General features: G+C 43.6%; 1 protein-coding gene across 1 annotated transcript in view; it reads left to right on the top strand.

Annotated features, from left to right (window-relative positions):
* MED11 (mediator complex subunit 11) overlaps positions 1-20,610 on the top strand; it is an 81,987-nt gene that overhangs the window by 20,387 nt on the left and 40,990 nt on the right. The window lies entirely within an intron of this gene.

Here is a 20,610-nt window from a genome sequence, read left to right as displayed (position 1 = left end):
AACATACATACATACAAGCAAACATACATACAAGCAAACATACATACATACAAGCAAGCAAGCAAGCATACATACATACATACAAGCAAACATACATACAAGCAAACATACATACAAGCAAACATACATGCACATATACACATACATGCACATATACACATACAAACATGCAAACATACATACATACATACAAGCAAACATACATACAAGCAAACATACGTATATGCAAACATACGTATATGCAAACATACATACATGCAAACATACATACAAGCAAACATACATACAAGCAAACATACATACAAGCAAACATACATACAAGCAAACATACATACAAGCAAACATACATACAAGCAAACATACATACATGCAAACATACATACATGCAAACATACATACATGCAAACATACATACATGCAAACATACATACATGAAAACATATACATACATACATACAAGCAAACATACATACAAGCAAACATACATACAAGCAAACATACATACAAGCAAACATACATACAAGCAAACATACAAGCAAACATACATACATGCAAACATACATACAAGCAAGCATACATACATACAAGCAAACATACATACAAGCAAAAATACATGCACATATACACATACATGCACATATACACATACAAATATGCAAACACACATACAAGCAAACATACAAGCAAACATACATACAAGCAAACATACATATATGCAAACATACATACATGCAAACATACATACATGCAAACATACATACATGCACATACAAGCAAACATACATACAAGCAAACATACAAGCAAACATACATACAAGCAAACATACATACAAGCAAACATACATACATGCAAACATACATACATGCAAACATACATACATGCAAACATACATACATGAAAACATACATACATGCACATATACACATACAAACATGACAACATACATACAAGAAAACATATACATACATACAAAAATAAACTCACCTAAGACGTTCCCACGAAGAGCTGAACGGTCCCGTCACTTTTCTTCTCCCATTCACAATAACAGAGCGGTGGGCGCAGACGAAGTAATGTGGGCCTGATATGATTACGTCATCTGCGCCGCAACGCATTGTTACTATGAATGCGAGCGGCGCCAAGAAGAAGGAAGATGGCAAGTGACGGGACCGTTCAGAGCGCCGTTAGAACGTCTTAGGTGATTATTATTTTATTTTATATATTTTTAGTTGTTCGCCGGGTGCTGATGCAGCACCGATGCGGCGGGTACAAAAATGTAGTAACAGGGTGGGGGAGGGAAAAGTGGCTTGCCGAAACGGGGTGAATGTAGTGTAGTGTAGTGTACAGTACATTCACGGTAAGTTCGTCTCAATCGGGCTTACCATGCCCGCTTGAGACGAACATTCTCCCGATGTTGCTAGAACTACAGTATCTAGCAACATCGGGAGCGCGCGCACACTGCAGAGCGGAGCGGCTTGATTGACATCGAGCCGCTCACGCCCCTTTTTAGAAAAGATAACCAGCACTTGCTGAGTTATCAAGTGTAAAAAAAAGGCACTTAGGAAATGAATTTTTAATTTTTTTTAACACCAAATGTTTTAAAATTCATTTCCTGCTTAGAATGTATAAAAAAAAAAATTTGAGTCAACTTGGGACAACCCCTTTAAGGATCTGATCCACGTCTTCAGCTGGAAAAAGGTTCTTTCCACCCCCGTCTTCATCAGAAGAATTCTCAGAGGAACCTAGATCCCCCTCACTAGAAGAGTCAGATACAAGACAGGGCCTCGGTGTTTTACCAGACAAGGTATTAGGAAGGTCATGCTTCTTTTTAAAAGATTTAAGGAAATTCCTAACCTCTTTTCCTTAACCCCATAACCCTTTCACGCCGCAGCCCTTTTTCAGATTTTCATTTTTGTTTTTTCCTCCCTACATTCCAAAAGCCATAAAGCCTTTATTTTTCCATCGATATAGTAATATGAGGGCTTGATTTTTGCGGGACGAGTTGTAGTTTTTCGTAGCACCATTTACTTTGCCATATAATGTACTAGGAAACGGGAAAAAATTATTTGTGGAGTAGAAAATGAAAAAAACACCAATTCCTCCATGGTTTTTTGCGCGCCATTTTTACGGAATTCACTGTGCAATTAAAACAACATGTTAATTTTATTCTCTGGGTCAATACGATTACGCCGATACCAAATATATGTAGTTTTTTCTATATTTTACAAGTAAAAACCTAAGTGTAAAAAAGAAAATTAATTTTGTTTTGCCAAATTCCGAGAGCCACAACTTTTTTATTTTTCCGTCGATTAATTGGTATAAGGGCTTATTTTTTGCGGGATAAGCTGTAGTTTTTAATACCATTTTGGTGTACATGCGACGGTTTGATCACTTTTTAGTTCATTTTTTGTGGGAGATTAGGTGAACAAAAAAATAGAGATTCTGGCGTTTACAAGTTTTTTTTTTACGGCGTTCACCGTGTGGGTTAAATAATTATATATTGTGATAGTTCAGACTTTTTGCGGACGCGGCGATACCAATTATGTTTATTTAATTTTTTACTATGCTCTAGGGGGAAAATGGGAAAAGGGGTTTTTTTTGAACTTTTAATTTTTTTATTTATTTTTTTTACACACAAAAAAAACTTTAATTTTTACTTTTTTTATTAGTCCCCCTAGGGGACTTCAACCAGCGATCGTTAGATCGCTTGCACGATATACTGCAATACTAATGTATTGCAGTATATCCTGATTCTGACAGTCTCCTATGAAGCCCTGCCGGAGGCAGCGCTTCATAGGAGTACAAAGATGGCGGACCTGGGGGACTTCGTCAGGCCCCCAGGCAGCCGTGCCAACCAACGGCTCCCCCCGATCTCGCCGCGGGGGCGCCATTGGGACGTTACAGGGGGTCGCCCCCCTGTTTTTAGTAATTTAAATGCCGCGATCTCTATTGAAAGCGGCATTTAACGGGTTAAACAAGCGGGATCGCGCTAAAATGGGATCCCGCTCGTAACCCGGTAGTGTCGGCTGTAACACACAGCCGACACACTCGCTCTATGGAGCGGCCTCAGCCCGTGAGCCCGCTCCATATTCCCCCCCCCCGGCTTGCGCCGTATATATATGGCGGATGTCGGGAAGGGGTTAAGGACGCAGCCTAGTTTGGGCCTGAAGGCTCAAAGCCCATTTTTCATATCTGACATATTTCACTTTATGAGGTAATAGCTTCGGAATGCTTAAACCTATCCAAGCAGTTCTGAGATTGTTTTCTCGTTAGACATTGGGCTTTATGTTAGTGGTAAAATTTGGTCGATATATTCAGTGTTTATTTGTGAAAAATTGCAAAATTTAGAAAAAAATAGCTTTTTTCTGAATTTAAATGCATCTTCTTGTAAAACAGACGGTTATACCACCCACAATAGTTACTAGTTCACATTTCCCATATGTCTACTTTAGATTGGCATCGTTTTTTGAACATTCTTTTATTTTTCTTGGACGTTACACGGCTTAGAACATAAACAGCAATTTCTCATATTTTTAAGAAAATTTCAAAAGCCTGTTTTTTTAAGGTACCTGTTCAGTTCTGAAGTGGCTCTGAGGGGCCTATGTATTAGAGACCTCCATAAAACACCCCAATTTAAAAACTAGACCCCTCATAGTATTCAAAACAGCATTTAGAAAGTTTTTAACCCTTTATGCAATTCACAGGAATTAAATAAAAGTGGAGGTGAAATGTGCAAATTTAATTTGTCTTGCTGAATTTAAATTTTATAAAAAAAAAAAATCTGTAACACAGAAGGTTTTACTAGAGAAACACTACTAAATATGTATTGTCGAGATTCTGCAGTTTTTAGAAATGTCCCACATGTGGCTCTAGTGTGCTTGTGGACTAAGACACAAGCCCTAGAAGCAAGGAAGCACCTAGTGCATTTTGGGGCCTCTTTTTTTATTAGAATATATTTTAGGCAGCATGCCAGGTTTGAAGAGGTGTTGAGGCGCCAAAACAGTAGGAATCCCCCAAAAGTGTCCCATTCCGGAAACTACACCCCTTAGGGAATTCATTTATGGTTGTTGTTACCATTGTGATCCCACAGCTTTTACACAGCATATATTTGAATTGGGCTGTGAAATTAAAAAAATGAAATTTTTTCCAATAAAATGTAATTTTTCATCAAAATTTCTTATTTTCACAGGGAAAACCCCAGTTTGTTGCCCAATTTCTCCTGAGTGCAGCAATACCCCATTTGTGGTGATAAACTGCCGTTTGGGCCCATGGGAGGCTTCCGAAGGGAAGGAGCGCTGTGTGTTCTTTTGAGTGCAGATTTTGCTGGATTGGTTTTCGGGTGCCATGTTGCATTTTCAGAACCCCAGAGGTATCAAAGCAATGGAAACCCACCAGAAGTGACTCCATTTTGGAAACTACACCCCTCAAGAAATTCATTTATGGGTGTTGTGACCATTTAGACCCCCACAGTTTTTTCACAGAATTTATTTGAATTGGGCTGTGAATTTAAAAAATATATATTTTTTCCAATAAGATGTAGTTTTGGCTCAAAACGTCTTATTTTCACAAGGAATAAAATACCCCATTTTGTTGCCAAATTTGTCCTGAGTGCGGCAATAGCCCATTTGTGGTGATAAACTGCCGTTTGGGCCCATGGGAGGGCTCAGAAGGAAAGGACCACCATTTGGCCTACTGGGGATTTACTGGTGCTAAGTCATGTATGCAGAAGCCCCTGAGGTACCAGTACAGTTGAAACCAACGAGAAATGACCCCGTTTAAAAAAACAACACCGCTTAAGGCATTCATCTAGAGGTGTAGTGAGCATTTTGACCGGAGACATACACCCCATAAACTGTAATGTGGGTTTTCCCGGGTATGGCAATACCCTCAATGTGGCTGTTAACAGTTGCCTGGACCCACAGCAGGGCTCAGAAGGGAAAGATGAGGAGGATAAGCTGTGCAGAGTGCATCAGGGTAAGAAAAACTGGGGTAGATTAAAAATCAAGGGATGTATGATAAATTTTAAAACATGCTTTCATACAGAGCCCTGTTTTTTCGGGACACATGTCACATTGATATATTGTGTTCTTCCTTATCCCCCTCTTATAGCAGACTTTGCACCTATTGATTTTTTCCCTTCTTGCCAGTTTGGGGAACTTCTCCTGGAAAGTGTTGCCCTGGTACGATGCGTGTGCCCCGCTTCCAAAAGTACTGAGTGTCCCGCTTCTTGGTCCCTAAAGATTAGGTTCTTGATAACCACCTCTTGAAATTCCAGGAAAGTTCCACTCTGGCCTGCACATCGACGTAGCACGTACGTATTGTACAATGCCATCTGTATGATGTGCACAGCCAGCTTCTTATACCACACCGTATGGTGCTGTAGGGCTTCAGGAATTTATCTGACAAGCCCACCCCTCCCATGTACCTATTGTAGTCCAGGATGCAGTCTGGTTTGGGGGTCTCTGTACTGGTACCTCGTACTGGTACATGGGTACTGGTGTGACATCTCTCTTGTCCTTGTACTTGACACACAATATGTTGCTGCTAGAATGTGCCCTGCTCTCACCCCTTCTGAGTGTTTGCCCAAGCAGAGTCTTAGGGAGGCCTCTCAGATTTCTTCTAGCAGTGCCGCATGCTGCGTACTTCTGGAAGCGAGGCACTTGAGGAGTGGGGCGCTGGTATAAAAATTATCCAGGTAGAGGTGGTAACCCTGGTCCAGCAGTGGGTGCACCAAATCCCACACAATTTTTGCATTAACTCCCAGTAAGGGGGGGCATTCTGGGGGCTGAATACTGGTGTCCTTCCCTTCATATATCCTAAATTTGTAGGTATACCCTGATGCACTCTCACAGCTTATACATCTTCACGCCATACCTTGCCCTCTTACCCGGCAGGTACTGGTGGAATTGAAGCCTCCCTTTAAAATGTACCAAGGACTCATCAATAGAAATACACTTCTCGGGAGTGTATGCTTGGGAAAACCAGGCACTGAATTGGTCTAATAGGGGTCCCCGTTTATACAAACGGACAAAACTCGGGTCATCTCGGGGTGGGAACTGCTCATTGTCAGTATAATGTAAGAAGCAAAGTATTGCCCTTTATTTTATTTTTTTTAGGTTCCTGTTCAGTTCTGAAGTTGCTTTGAGGAGCCTATATATTAGAAACCCCTATCAAACACCCCATTTTAGAAACTAGACCCCTCAAAGTATTCACAATAGCATTTAGAAAGTTTATTAACCCTTTAGGTGTTTCTCAGGAATTTAGAGCAAAGTAGAGGTGAAATGTACATATTTTTTTTTTTTGTTAGAAAATCCTTTTTATTCCATTTTTTTCTGTAAGGGTATGTTCACACGGCAACCTCTGTTACGGCTGAAATTACGAAGCTGTTTTCAGGAGAAAACAGCTCCGGCATATCAGGCGTAATGGCATGTGCAGGCGCTTTTCGCTGCATCCATTACGGACGTAATTGGAGCTGTTTTTCCATGGTGTCAATGGAAAACGGCTCCAATTACATCCCAAGAAGTGACAGGCACTTCTTTGACGCGGGCGTCTTTTTTACGCGCCGTCTTTTGACAGCGGCGCGTAAAAAAAATGACCGTCGGCACAGAACATCGTAAAGCCCATTCAAATGAATGGGCAGATGTTTGCCGGCGTATTGGAGCCGTATTTTCGGACGTAATTCGAGGTTAAAACGCCCGAATTACGTCCGTAAATAGGGTGTGTGAACCCAGCCTAAAACAGAAGGTTTTATCAGAGAAACGCAACTCAATACTTATTGCCCAGATTCTTCAGTTTTGAGAAATATCCCACATGTGGCCCTAGTGCAGTAATGGAGTGAAGCACCGGCCACAGAAGCAAACGAGCACCTAGAGGATTTTGTGGTCTCTTTTTTATTAGGCACCATGTCCTGTTTGAAGAGGTCTTGTGGTGCCAAAACAGTGGAAACCACCCAAAAATTACACTATTTTGGAAACTAGACCCCTTGAGGAATTCATTGTAGCTTTCATGGGGTGCATATGACTTTTTGATCAGTTTTTATTCTATTTTTAAGAGGCGGGGTGACTAAAAAACAGCAAGTCTACTATTGTTTTTTATTCTATTTTTTTTACAGCGTTCACCGTGGGCTATAAATGACATATGTTGCGGGGCGATACAATTGTGGCAATACCATATGTTTATAGGTTTTTTTATGTCTTATGGCGTTTGCACAATAAAATACTTTTTGTAAAAAATCATTTATTGTTTGTGTTACCTTATTCTAAGAACCATAAATTTTTTATTTTTCCATCAAGAAAGCCGTGTGAGGACATGTTTTTTGCGTAACTAACTGTAGTTTCGATCAGAACCATTTTTAGGTACATGCAACACTTTTTATTCCATTTTTTTGGGAGGTGAAGTGACCAAACAATTGTGATTCTGGTATGGTTATTATTTTCTTTTAAGGCGTTCACCGTGCGGGATAAATAACAAAATAATTTTGTAGTTCAGGCCGTTATGGATGCGGCAATACCAATTATGTATAGTTTGTTTATTTATTTTTCTTAATAATAAAGGACTGATAAGGGAAAAAGGGGGATTTTTACTTTGAAAACTTTTATTTTCTCATTTTTACACAACTTTTTTTTTTACTTTATTACTTTGTCCCACTAGAGGACTTGAGGGCAGGAGGCCCTGATCGCAATTCTAATACACTGCACTACATGCGTAGTGCAGTGTATTAGAGCTGTCAGCTACTCGCTGACAGCAAGCATAATGGGTCCTGACTTTGTCAAGACCCACTAGACTTCCGTAGATGGCATAGCCGGACGCCATTGTTAGGCGTCCGGTTGCCATAGCAACCATCGCTGCCCGCTATCATGTAGTGGGCCGTCTATGGTGGTTTAACCCCTAAGAAGCCGCGATCGCTATGGAATGTGGCTTTTAAGGGGTTGTCCCCACAATAGGAGCTGCGGCAGCGGCTGTACGAGACAGCAGCTGTCACAGTTCCTGTATGTGTCGGGAAGACGGTCGAAATGGCCGTTCCTCCCGTGACGTACTATTCAGTCATGGAGCGCGAACGCTATGGTTACGATGACGGAATAGTACGTCACTGAGCGCAAAGGGGTTAATGCTAGTGGACTCCTCTGCTAGGATTTTATCTAAACACAGCTGGCATAAATGTTTCCAATATCAAGCTGCCAGCTTCCTGCTACAGTTAGCACATTCTCTGTTACGAGTTTTGTCCAACTTTTTCCTGGGACCCTGTCTGATCTAAGAAACATGTGATATACAAAAGGAAAGGCAAGATTTATAATGAAAAAAAAAGGTTTCTTGTCCTCCCATGTTTCCTAGAAGATCCCATGGCGTTCAAAGTACCGGACTTAAGGATCTTGTTGGGTCCGATCGTTCAGCGCGTCTTGCTGCTTCTTCTGTTGCTTCCATGCTGGTTGCTTAGTGGAGAAGGAGCCATCTGAATTCAGGCCTAAAATTGGCCTAGGATTGGCTGGGGAGGCTCTCTGGCTATGATGCACTGTAGCCCCTCCTCCCTGCTGTGGGCCTCCGGAACACTGCTTCCTCGGACATAGACACATCACCTCCGCCGGAAGTGGCGCGTGCCTGCGACCAGAAGAAGTCACTGCAGTGTGCGGGAAGCGGCAAAAGCTGGGCCACGAGTCCCGGCTCCAACAGTTGCAAACTGGAGTCGGGCCTGACCCCAGGAGAAGCATCTCCCCCCAGAGGAGAACCCACCTGTGGTGGGATCATACCACCTCCAAAGAGGGAAGCAGTGACCGGGAGAGGAAGGCGTGACTAGCCCCAGGCTTAAAGAGGCTCTGTCACCAGATTTTGCAACCCCTATCTGCTATTGCAGCAGATAGGCGCTGCAATGTAGATTACAGTAACGTTTTTATTTTTAAAAAACGAGCATTTTTGGCCAAGTTATGACCATTTTTGTAGTTATGCAAATGAGGCTTGCAAAAGTCCAAGTGGGTGTGTTTAAAAGTAAAAGTCCAAGTGGGCGTGTATTATGTGCGTACATCGGGGCGTTTTTAATACTTTTACTAGCTGGGCGTTCTGATGAGAAGTATCATCCACTTCTCTTCAGAACGCCCAGCTTCTGCCAGATCACGCTGTGATGTCACTCACAGGTCCTGCATCGTGTCAGACGAGCGAGGACACATCGGCACCAGAGGCTTCAGTTGATTCTGCAGCAGCATCGGCGTTAGCAGGTAAGTCGATGTAGCTACTTACCTGCAAACGCTGATGCTGCTGCAGAATCAACGGTAGCCTCTGGTGCCGATGTGTCCTCGCTCGTCTGACACGATGCAGGACCTGTGAGTGACGTCACAGCGTGATCTGGCAGAAGCTGGGCGTTCTGAAGAGAAGTGGATGATACTTCTCATCAGAACGCCCAGCTAGTAAAAGTATTAAAAACGCCCCGATGTACACACATAATACACGCCCACTTGGACTTTTACTTTTAAACACACCCACTTGGACTTTTGCAAGCCTCATTTGCATAACTACAAAAATGGTCATAACTTGGCCAAAAATGCTCGTTTTTAAAAAATAAAAACGTTACTGTAATCTACATTGCAGCGCCTATCTGCTGCAATAGCAGATAGGGGTTGCAAAATCTGGTGACAGAGCCTCTTTAACGTTGCTCCCCAAGAGACTTATACTTCCAGATTACTCCTAGGAACACAGGTGAGTACCTGCTAGAGGGTCTGCAATCCTGGAGAGAGTGTCTTGACCACAGGACAATCCCATCCAGAGGCAAGGAAACCTGACTGGGTGTGTGGAGAGGTGTGTCCTTTTTTATATCATCAGGCTTCCAGTTCAGCAAATGGGATTTCTCTCCAGGGGTGCTGTCATAGGTGAAATGGTAAACAAAGATTTTAACCACACATACATAAACAAACAGACCCGTGTGAAGCTGGGTAACTCTGCTAGTACTATATGTAAGCGATAAAGTACATTAAGGCTGGGTTCCCACAGTTCAGATTTTGCCTGCATTTTGTAAACCAAAACCAGAATTGGATCCAGGAGAGCAGACCTATAATGCCTTTCTTTATATATTTTTTTCTGTTTAGGTCCCATTTCTAGTTTTGGCTTAAAAAACACATTTAAAATCTGCAGCAAATCTGCACTCTGGGAACCCAACCTACGGGTTTACACGTTGTGGTCGAAATGCATTTTTTTCATGCTAAAATTGCAGCACAATGGTGCGGTTTTGTTGTGATTTGCGGTAAAAAAACAAACGCATATTTACCACAACGTGTGAACCCAGCCTAAAGTCACACAATGCGTATTACGTGTGGATTTGCCGCGTGGATTTCCGCAGCGTACTACGGTACCAGCAAAGTAAATGAGATTCCCAGTAATCTCATCTACACATTGTGGAAATGTTTTGCCCGTAAATTGACCTGTGGTGCGTACTTTAAAATCCGCAGCATGTCAAAAATGCGAAAAATCGCATTATAAAACCCCACTGTTAGGTGCGGATTTTACATGCGGAATTCCCCGAGGACTTTCAGCACCAAATTATGCAACGTGTGCATGTAAACACAGGTGATTACGCAGGTAGGATCTGCGCCTAATAGTGCGTTTTTAAGTGCGCTTTTCATATTTTGATGCGGAAATAGTTGCGGTTTTATGCTGTGGATTTTGGTGTGGTTTTTTTTTTCATAAACTTGTCAGATACAATTCGCAGGCAGAAACGCAAGATAAATTGACATGCTGCAGATCTGAAAATACGCACCACAAATCAATTAACGTGCAGAAAAATTCTGCAATGTGTAGAGGAGATTACTTTAAATCTCATTAACTTTTCTGGTAGTGTATTCCGCATGTAATATGCATCGTGTGAATTTTGCCCTAAAGTCCACTTTGACGTTGCAGCTGAGGAGCTGTTGAGGTGCGGATCAAATCACATCTAAAAACCGTATGTGTTTTACCGCGACTTTTGTTTTTCAATGTGATTGCAGTAAAAGAAAAAAAACGTATTGAAAAACCCACCAAGTCGCAGTAAAAATGCATTTTTTTTATGTGGTTTCAACCACACCTCCTGTTTTGTGGTAAGTGATAAACCACTGTCCATAGGAATGCATTAGGCTAGGGCTATTTATCTCACTATTAAAAAAAAAGCCTGGTCCAGAAACCCAGGGGTGGGATCCGGCCGGTTCGCCCAAACCAGTTGTTAAAATTACAGCCGGTTTGGAGAACCAGGATGAAGCGGAATCCACAATACAATTGATTTGTCCACCGCTGCCTGGCGAGACACAGGATGCTTCGCCATTCGGCACTTTAGCAATGATGCAGTCAGCATGATGACGTTATTGCGCCACTGCATCGTTCCGCTGGATGAGGCCTAGTGTCGCTCGAGGATGGCACGGGAACATTGGCCAGTGTTGGGGGCCCTATCTACACGGGACTCTACAGGGGGCCCTATCGACAGGGGACACTATTGTGAAAGTGATTAAAATATGTTTATTGATTCCATTTTTGTAAGTATGGCTATGTGACTCCATCTTGGATGAAGTCTTCATTTTATATTTTAACGAATCCATTTAGCGATTAAGAAGTCATCTGTTGCTTTAAGACAGTATATTTATTTTCAGTTATGTGTCTCTCTGTTTCTTATCTGAGTCTGTTACAGGAAATGTGTAACGGCATTGTAAGGGTATGTGCACACGATGAGAGGCTTTTACGTCTGAAAAGAGACTGTTTTCAGGAGAAAACAGCTGCGTCGTTTCAGACGTAAATGCTGCTCCTCGCATTATGCGAGGCGTCTTTGACGCTCGTAAATCTTGAGCTGCTCTTCATCGACTTCAATGAAGAACGGCTCAAATTACGTTGCAAAGAAGTGCCCTGCACTTCTTTGCCGAGGCAGTCAATTTACGCGTCGTCATTTGACAGCTGTCAAACGACGACGCGTAAATGACAGGTCGTCTGCACAGTACGTCGGCAAACCCATTCAAATGAATGGGCAGATGTTTGCCGACGTATTGTAGCCCTATTTTCAGACGTAAAACGAGGCATAATACGCCTCGTTTACGTCTGAAAATAGGTCGTGTGAACCCAGCCTTGGCATGAGAAGGCCCTTTCATTGCAAGTGAAACAAAGTAAGATAAGAATTAATTCTGGCCTGACAATATGGATACTGTTTGCGGCAGGTGCAGAGATAGTGTAGAGTTTCATGAGAATTATAGTTTTACATTTAAAAAGGCTTTTATGCCTATGATTGGCTCAGTACGAACATCTTCTCAATGTATGCTATTGGCTGAACCAGAGTCAACGTCACATTGTAAATAATTAGCTGAAATAAAGTCTACACCCTTTTTGAAAGATATTATTGTAATGGCTTTGGTCAGTAAACTCAGAGGAGTATTTTTGTGTATACAAAGCATGGTCTCGTGTCTCTTACTTCTCTCCGATATAACTTATGGATTTGGTTCTGGATACGTTTCCTGAGTGGAGGTCAGTTGACCATCCGTCTAAAACTTCAGTCGAATATATTTTGGCCATTACAGCGTCAACACTATCTACAGGGAGCACTATCTACAGGGGCACTGTGTGTGGTGCTTTTTTTTTTTTTATACAGTGTTTAACACGCTTTTATTCATGGGCACACTGAATGGTTCTATTATATTCAGGAACACAGTGTATGGTACTATTATATTCAGGGGCACAGTGTGCAGCACTATTAGGGTATGTTCACACGCAGTAGTAAAATACTTCTGAAATTACGGAGCAGTTTTCACCTGAAAACAGCTCCCGATATTCAGATGTTTTTTAACAACTTTTTCGCGGCGTATTTTACGGATGTTATTGGCGCTGTTTTTCAATTGTTGTCAATGAAAAACGGCTCCAAAAACGGCCCAAGAAATGACATGCACTTCTTTGACGCGGGCGTCTTTTTACGCGCCGTCTTTTGTCAGTGACGCGTAAAATTACACCTCGTGGGAACAGAACACCGTAAAACCCATTGAAAGCAATGGTCAGATGTTTGTAGGCGTAATGGAGCAATTTTTTTCAGACGTAATTCGAGGCTGAAAACGCGTGACCATACCCTTATATTCAGGGGCACAGTGTGCAGCACTATTAGATTCAGGGGCACGTCTGAGCGGCAAACTGCAGAAATGGGTCGTGGCCAGGAGGCGTCGTCATGGAGGTCTGGACCGGGTGGAAAAGAAAAACACTGAGAAGACATCACCTGTGAGTCACTAAATGTAAATGTTTATTCCCCCTGTGACTGATCAGTACTGTAGTCACTGTATGATCTGCATTGACATGAGGGATGTATCATTATTTTTTGTGAAACAGCAACTCCCAGCATATCCTTACCATTGTTCAGGCCATACTTGGAGCCGTAGTTTTATGTCGTACAAACCTATATTTGTGCGCTGGCCGCGGTTCTGGCGCCCTGTTTGTGCGCTGGCCGCGGTTCTGGCGCCCTGTTTGTGCGCTGGCCGCGGTTCTGGCGCCCTGTTTGTGCGCTGGCCGCGGTTCTGCCGCCCTGTTTGTGCGCTGGCCGCGGTTCTGGCGCCCTGTTTGTGCGCTGGCCGCGGTTCTGCCGCCCTGTTTGTGCGCTGGCCGCGGTTCTGCCGCCCTGTTTGTGCGCTGGCCGCGGTTCTGCCGCCCTGTTTGTGCGCTGGCCGCGGTTCTGCCGCCCTGTTTGTGCGCTGGCCGCGGTTCTGCCGCCCTGTTTGTGCGCTGGCCGCGGTTCTGCCGCCCTGTTTGTGCGCTGGCCGCGGTTCTGCCGCCCTGTTTGTGCGCTGGCCGCGGTTCTGCCGCCCTGTTTGTGCGCTGGCCGCGGTTCTGCCGCCCTGTTTGTGCGCTGGCCGCGGTTCTGCCGCCCTGTTTGTGCGCTGGCCGCGGTTCTGCCGCCTTGTTTGTGCACTGAGCATACACGCAGGACCCACCGACACCGAGCCAGTCAGTCCAACTGACCAGATGGATACAGGTATCCTATGGATACAGGTTTCAGCGCAGGATACAGCTGCTATGTATCCAGGATACATAGCAGCTGTAACTGAAAAAGTTAAAATAATTTTTAATAAAAATACATTATAAAGTTGCTCAAAACACTCTTATACATGGTTTTATTTAAAAAAAAAATATATATATATATATATATATGTCTTCAAAAAGGTGTACATAGCCTTTAATAAAAAAAAATTACAAATAAATACCGTAGGAACAAAAAAAAAAAAAAAAAAAATCACCATGCAAGCCTGTTTTTTGGTCACCTTGCTTTCCAAATAAAATAGAATAAAAAACGATCAAAAAGTTACATCACCCAAAATGGTACCAACAAAAACTACATTTTGCCCCTCAAAATACAAGCCCTCACATCGCTCAATCAACGGAAAAATTCTAAATTATGATTCTCTGAATGTGTCGACACAAAACTTCTTTTTTTTTTAACAAAGTTTTTTTCTTTGTAAAAAGTACTGAGATTTGGTATCGCCGTAATCGTATTGACGCGAAGAACAAAGTTATGATATTTTGACTGCACAATTAACGCTGTAAAAAGTAAACCAAAAAAAGAATGTTTTTTTTCCCCATTCCACCCCACAAAGAATTTTTTTTCAGCTTCCCAGTGCATTATATGGTACTTTAAATCATGCCATTAAAAATTACAGCTTGCCCCTCGCTATAGAGACCGCGGCATCTAATTGATTAAATGGCCCGGATTGGAGTTATCGCCAATCTTAGCTGTCAGCTGAGTGATGTTTCAGCTTAAGGCTATGTTCACACAGGGCGGATAAGCTGCGTAAAAGCACACAGTGTAATCGCCCTAGGCGCGGCAGGGAATTCCGGCCGAAAAACCGCATCAAAATGTGGTGCAGTTTTAAGGCCGGAGTGTTTGCTACGGAAAACTGCACAAATATAAAAAACATACTTACCCTCTGATGTCCTGCAGACCGGCCTCCTGGGATGACGTTTTATCCCATGTGACCGCTGCAACGGATACATGGGATGAAGCGCCATCCCACGAGGCCGGCCTGGACGAAGAAGCACAGAATTCTAAGTCCGTTGCGGAAAATTTGCGGTATTTACGCTAAGTGTGAACTTACCCTTAATATGCAGCAGACACCCGCAGTCTATGAATTGGGCTCAATACTGCCCCCACCCCAGCCATGATGTATAGTTACATCATTTGTTGTTAAAAGGTTAAGGGTAAGTTCACATGTAGCATAAATACTGCGGATTTTCCGCAACAGATTTCCTTGCAGACAATCGGCAGCATAATACAGTAGCTGCAAAGTGGATAAGATTGGAACAAATATTATCTACACGCTGCGTAAATGATAAGTGGGAAAAACGCTTAGAAATTGACTTGCAGTGCGGTTCGCCAGAATGTCAATTGTATTTGCGTAATCACTGCTTTGATGTTGCAGGTTTTCCCCATTGAATTCAATGGGAAGGTAAAACCTGCAACAAAGAGAAGATGTTGCATTTTTTGCGGCGGAACAGCTGAGATTTCGCCGCAAAAAACTCAACTCAGAGAAAAAAAAAATCTTATACTTACCCAGAATTCTGTGCTTCTTTGTCCAGGCCGGCCTTCTGGGCTGACTTTTCATACCATGTGACTGCTGCAGCCAATCACAGGCTGAAGCGTTTACATGCATACTTGCCAACAGTCTCAAATTTGCTGGGACTGTCCAGAGTTTACATAGACAGTCCCGGCAAATTACTGTCCCGGGACTTGTCCCAGCAACTGCTACATTCAATTGTATCTGTGTCCTCAGGAGGCAGATACAATTGAATACTAAGGCAGAGCAGGAAACTATCCGCTTCCTGGTCTGCCATTCGCTCCTCCTTTAGCGCCGAAACCCTCTGCCAAAGCGCTGCCGATGCCCTGGCTGGGGATTCCGCTCATAGACGGAGCCCCTGACTTCACTGTCCATATAAGGGAAGTGACGTCAGTGCAGGACACCTCCTGCAGCAGAATCCCCGGCCAAAGCATTGCCTATGCTTTGGCCTCGGGATTCCACTCATAGACGGAGCCCCTGACTTCACTGTCCATATATGGACAGTGATGTCAGGGGCTTCTCCAGAGAAGGAGTCCCAGAGCAGAGACTATACTAGCGCTCTGCTCCGAGACTACTGCTCTGGTGAAGCCCCTGACATCACTGTCCATATATGGACAGTGATGTCAGTAGCAGAGCAGGAGTCCCAGGAAGAGTGCTAGAAGTGGCTCTGCTCCGGGACGCCGGCTGGGAAGCCCCTGACATCACGGTCCATATGTGGACAGTGATGTCAGGAGCAGAGCTGGAGTCCCAGGCAGAGTGCTAGTAGCGCTCTGTCCGGGAGTCCTGCACTGGCGATGCCCCTGACATTGCATTCCTCCGGCAGAGGAATCCTCGGCCAAAGTGTGGCATCAAGTACAGGGGGGGCTGTGTGGGACCATTCTCAAAAACCATGCCCACACCAGATAAGCCACACCCCCATAAGACACACCCACCAAAGACACCACACCCTAAGTGTCCCTGTAATTTTTTTTTTTTAATGTTGGCAACTATGCACATGTGATAAAACGCCATCCCAGGAGGCCGGGATGCAGAACGTCCGAGGCTAAGGGGGGATTCACACGAGCGTGATTTGGCAGCGTGTAGACCGCGTGGTTTGCCCTATAGAAGTCTATGGGGCAGTACACACAGTCCGTGTATTTTGCGCAGCGTTTGTTCGCTGCGCAAAATACGCGACAGGTTCAATAACTCTGCGTATTTCACGCATCACGCACCCATTGAAGTCAATGGGTGCGTGAAAACCAGGCAGGTCGCACGGAAGCTCTTCCGTGCGAACTGCGTGTTTGCGCAACAGCTGTCAAAAGGATGAATGGAAACAGAAAAGCACCACGTGCTTTTCTGTTTCCAAGCATCCAAACGGAGTGTCTTTGCGAGGAGCGAACCCCGACAACCGAGGCAAACTTCACCGGGTTCGGCCAAACTCGTTTTGGCCGAACCCGGCAAAAAAATTTCCGGTCCGCGACGTTGGGAGAGATTCACTGTGCATGGTGCTGAAAGAGTTAAACTGTTTCAGCACCATGGACAGTGACTTGAGATCCCAAAATACATGAACCTGTAAAAAAAACCGAAGTTCTAACTTACCGATTACTCCTGTCTCCTTCCTGCAGTCCGACCTCCCGGGATGACACTTCAGTTCAAGTGACAGCTCCAGCCAATCACAGGCCAAGCACAGGCTGCAGCCAATCACAGGCTGCAGCGGTCACTTGGACTGCCGCGTCATCCAGGGAGGTGGGGCCCGATGTCAAGAGAGGCGCGTCACCAAGGACGCGTCACCAAGGACGCGTCACCAAGGCAACGGCCGGGAAGTTCTCGGTAAGTAGGAACTTTATCTTTTTTTTTTTACAGGTTTTTCGCTGTTGTGTTCGGCATTCACTGTCGAGGGTGCTGAAAGATTTAGCTCTTTCAGCACCTTGGACAGTGACGGGCGTCGACAAGCCTCATCTCTATGATGCCGGCTGCGCGAAAATCACGCAGCCGCGCATCAGACACGCATGACACACGCAGCTGTCAAATGGTTTTTGCGCTCGCAAAACGCCGCGTTGTTTGCGCGCGCAAAAACGCAACGCTCGTGTGAATCTGCCCTAAGTATGTGTTTTGTTTTGTTTTTGTAACGTGCAGTTTTCCGCAGTGGACATTCCGGCCGAAAAACCACACCACACGCAGGGTCTGCCCATTATTGATAACATCTAAATTATGAACTTAGATGTGATCGATAACAGGTGGATTACGCGGGACTCGCTGAAACTGAACCCGTCAGTCCCACTGACCTGACGGATTCAGGGCTCAGCACTTGATACAGCTGCTCTGTATACAGAATACAAAGCAGCTGTATCTCAAAAAGTTAAAATATTTTTTAATAAAATGTATTTAGAAAGATGAACAAAAACACACTGACAGACATTTTTATAAGAATAAAAAAAAAGGGATTTTAAAAGGTGAACATAGCCTTTAAGTGTTTTACAGTACATTATATGGTACATCAAATGGTACTATTAAGAAATGCAACTCGTCCCGCCGTAAACAAGCCCTCACATCACAAAAAAAAAAGTTATGAAAAAATGTGAAAAAAAATTATCTGTGTCCCCATGAGGTTATCAATAGAGCACTGATGGCAGACCTGGAGGTCCTAAATAGGCCTCTGGCTGCCATGACAACCGATCAGCATCCCGAGATTATAACGTGGGGGGGGGGAAGCCATTGAGGGAGAGTGAGCCCGCTTGCTCTGTATAACTGTTTAGATGCAGCGCCATATTGGGGTAGCACACATCCAGCGTACATGTACGGTGGATATCGCTAAGGGGTTAAACTTTTGTATTTGGGGTGGTGGCAGATGGGAGATTTGCCAAGGGTGCGCTATGCGTGCCACACATCTCACAACCTAACTAAATAGGCTCCACAAGTCTACAGTACTGAATGTGCATATGGAAGGCCTAGTACACATCTCGTTATTGAGTTACGTTTATCGCGTACGTCGGGAAAGCTCCTGATGTACACTACCGTTCAAAAGTTTAGGGTCACTTAGAAATTTCCTTATTTTTGCAAGAAAAGCACAGTTTTTTTTCAATGAAGATAACATTAAATTAATCAGAAATACACTCTATACATTGTTAATGTGCTAAATGACTATTCTAGCTGCAAACGTCTGGTTTTTAATGCAATATCTACATAGGTGTATAGAGGCCCATTTCCAGCAACCATCACTCCAGTGTTCTAATGGTACATTGTGTTTGCGAACTGTGTTAGAAGGCTAATGGATGATTAGAAAACACTTGAAAACCCTTGTGCAATTATGTTAGCACCGCTGTAAACAGTTTTGCTGTTTAGAGGAGCTATAAAACTGACCTTCCTTTGAGCTAGTTGAGAATCTGGAGCATTACATTTGTGGGTTCGATTAAACTCTCAAAATGGCTAGAAAAAGAGAGCTTTCATGTGAAACTCGACAGCCTATTCTTGTTCTTAGAAATGAAGGCTATTCCATGCGAGAAATTGCCAAGAAACTGAAGATTTCCTACAACGGTGTGTACTACTCCCTATAGAGGACAGCACAAACAGGCTCTAACCAGAGTAGAAAGAGAAGTGGGAGGCCCCGCTGCACAACTGAGCAACAAGACAAGTACATTAGAGTCTAGTTTGAGAAATAGACGCCTCACAGGTCCTCAACTGGCAGCTTCATTAAATAGTACCCGCAAAACACCAGTGTCAACGTCTACAGTGAAGAGGCGACTCCGGGATGCTGGCCTTCAGGGCAGAGTGGCAAAGAAAAAGCCATATCTGAGACTGGCTAATAAAAGGAAAAGATTAATACGGGCAAAAGCACATAGACATTGGACAGAGGAAGATTGGAAAAAAGTGTTATGGACAGACGAATCGAAGTTTGAGGTGTTTGGATCACACAAAAGAACATTTGTGAGACGCAGAACAACTGAAAAGATGCTGGAAGAGTGCCTGACGCCATCTGTCAAGCATGGTGGAGGTAATGTGATGGTCTGGGGTTGCTTTGGTGCTGGTAAAGTGGGAGATTTGTACAAGGTAAAAGGGATTTTGAATAAGGAAGGCTATCACTCCATTTTGCCACGCCATGCCATACCCTGTGGACAGCGCTTGATTGGAGCCAATTTCATCCTACAACAGGACAATGACCCAAAGCACACCTCCAAATTATGCAAGAACTATTTAGGGAAGAAGAAGGCAGCTGGTATTCTATCTGTAATGGAGTGGCCAGCGCAGTCACCAGATCTGAACCCCATAGAGCTGTTGTGGGAGCAGCTTGACCGTATGGTACGCAAGAAGTGCCCATCAAGCCAATCCAACTTGTGGGAGGGGCTTCTGGAAGCATGGGGTGAAATTTCTCCCGATTACCTCAGCAAATTAACAGCTAGAATGCCAAAGGTCTGCAATGCTGTAATTGCTGCAAATGGAGCATTCTTTGACGAAAGCAAAGTTTGAAGGAGAAAATTATTATTTGAAATAAAAATCATTATTTCTAACCTTGTCAATGTCTTGACTATATTTTCTAGTCATTTTGCAACTCATTTGATAAATATAAGTGTGAGTTTTCATGGAAAAAACAAAATTGTCTGGGTGACCCCAAACTTTTGAACGGTAGTGTACATGCTAAACATTTATCCAGATGGAGGCCAAAAGAGTCTCCTTTTGAACTCCTTCATGCTAGTATGTGTCAGTATACCTTTTTTTCAAGGATGAAATAACGTAGTAGACTGCACTATTCTATACAGGCCTCTCCTCAAAAAACGTATAAAGCTCCTGAATCACTGTTCAGGAGCTTCTCTGGGCACAGAGCTTTAGGTAGAGCTCTGCCAAGGGGGTTCGGGCAATATCCCACAATATGAATATACAGTGGGGTATGTTGCAGCTGTGCTTAGGAGTTATCCCGACATATAATGCCAACGAAAGGCAATACGCGGACGTGACAAGGGCCTCACACATCCGGATTTCGTTGTGGATTTTCTTTGACAACACAGTTGCAAGAAATTAATCAAATTAGGTTTTCTTTTGACTGTTGTGTCAAAGCAACGTGTGGGTTGCAATGCGGCCACATTTACTTTCATTAAAGGGGTTGTCCAGGCTTGGGGCTGT

Source organism: Rhinoderma darwinii, chromosome 1, assembly GCF_050947455.1.
Source record: "Rhinoderma darwinii isolate aRhiDar2 chromosome 1, aRhiDar2.hap1, whole genome shotgun sequence".
NCBI lineage: Eukaryota > Metazoa > Chordata > Amphibia > Anura > Rhinodermatidae > Rhinoderma > Rhinoderma darwinii.
The sequence above is the reverse complement of the archived record's forward strand: the minus strand, read 5'-3'. Positions and strand labels throughout refer to the sequence as shown.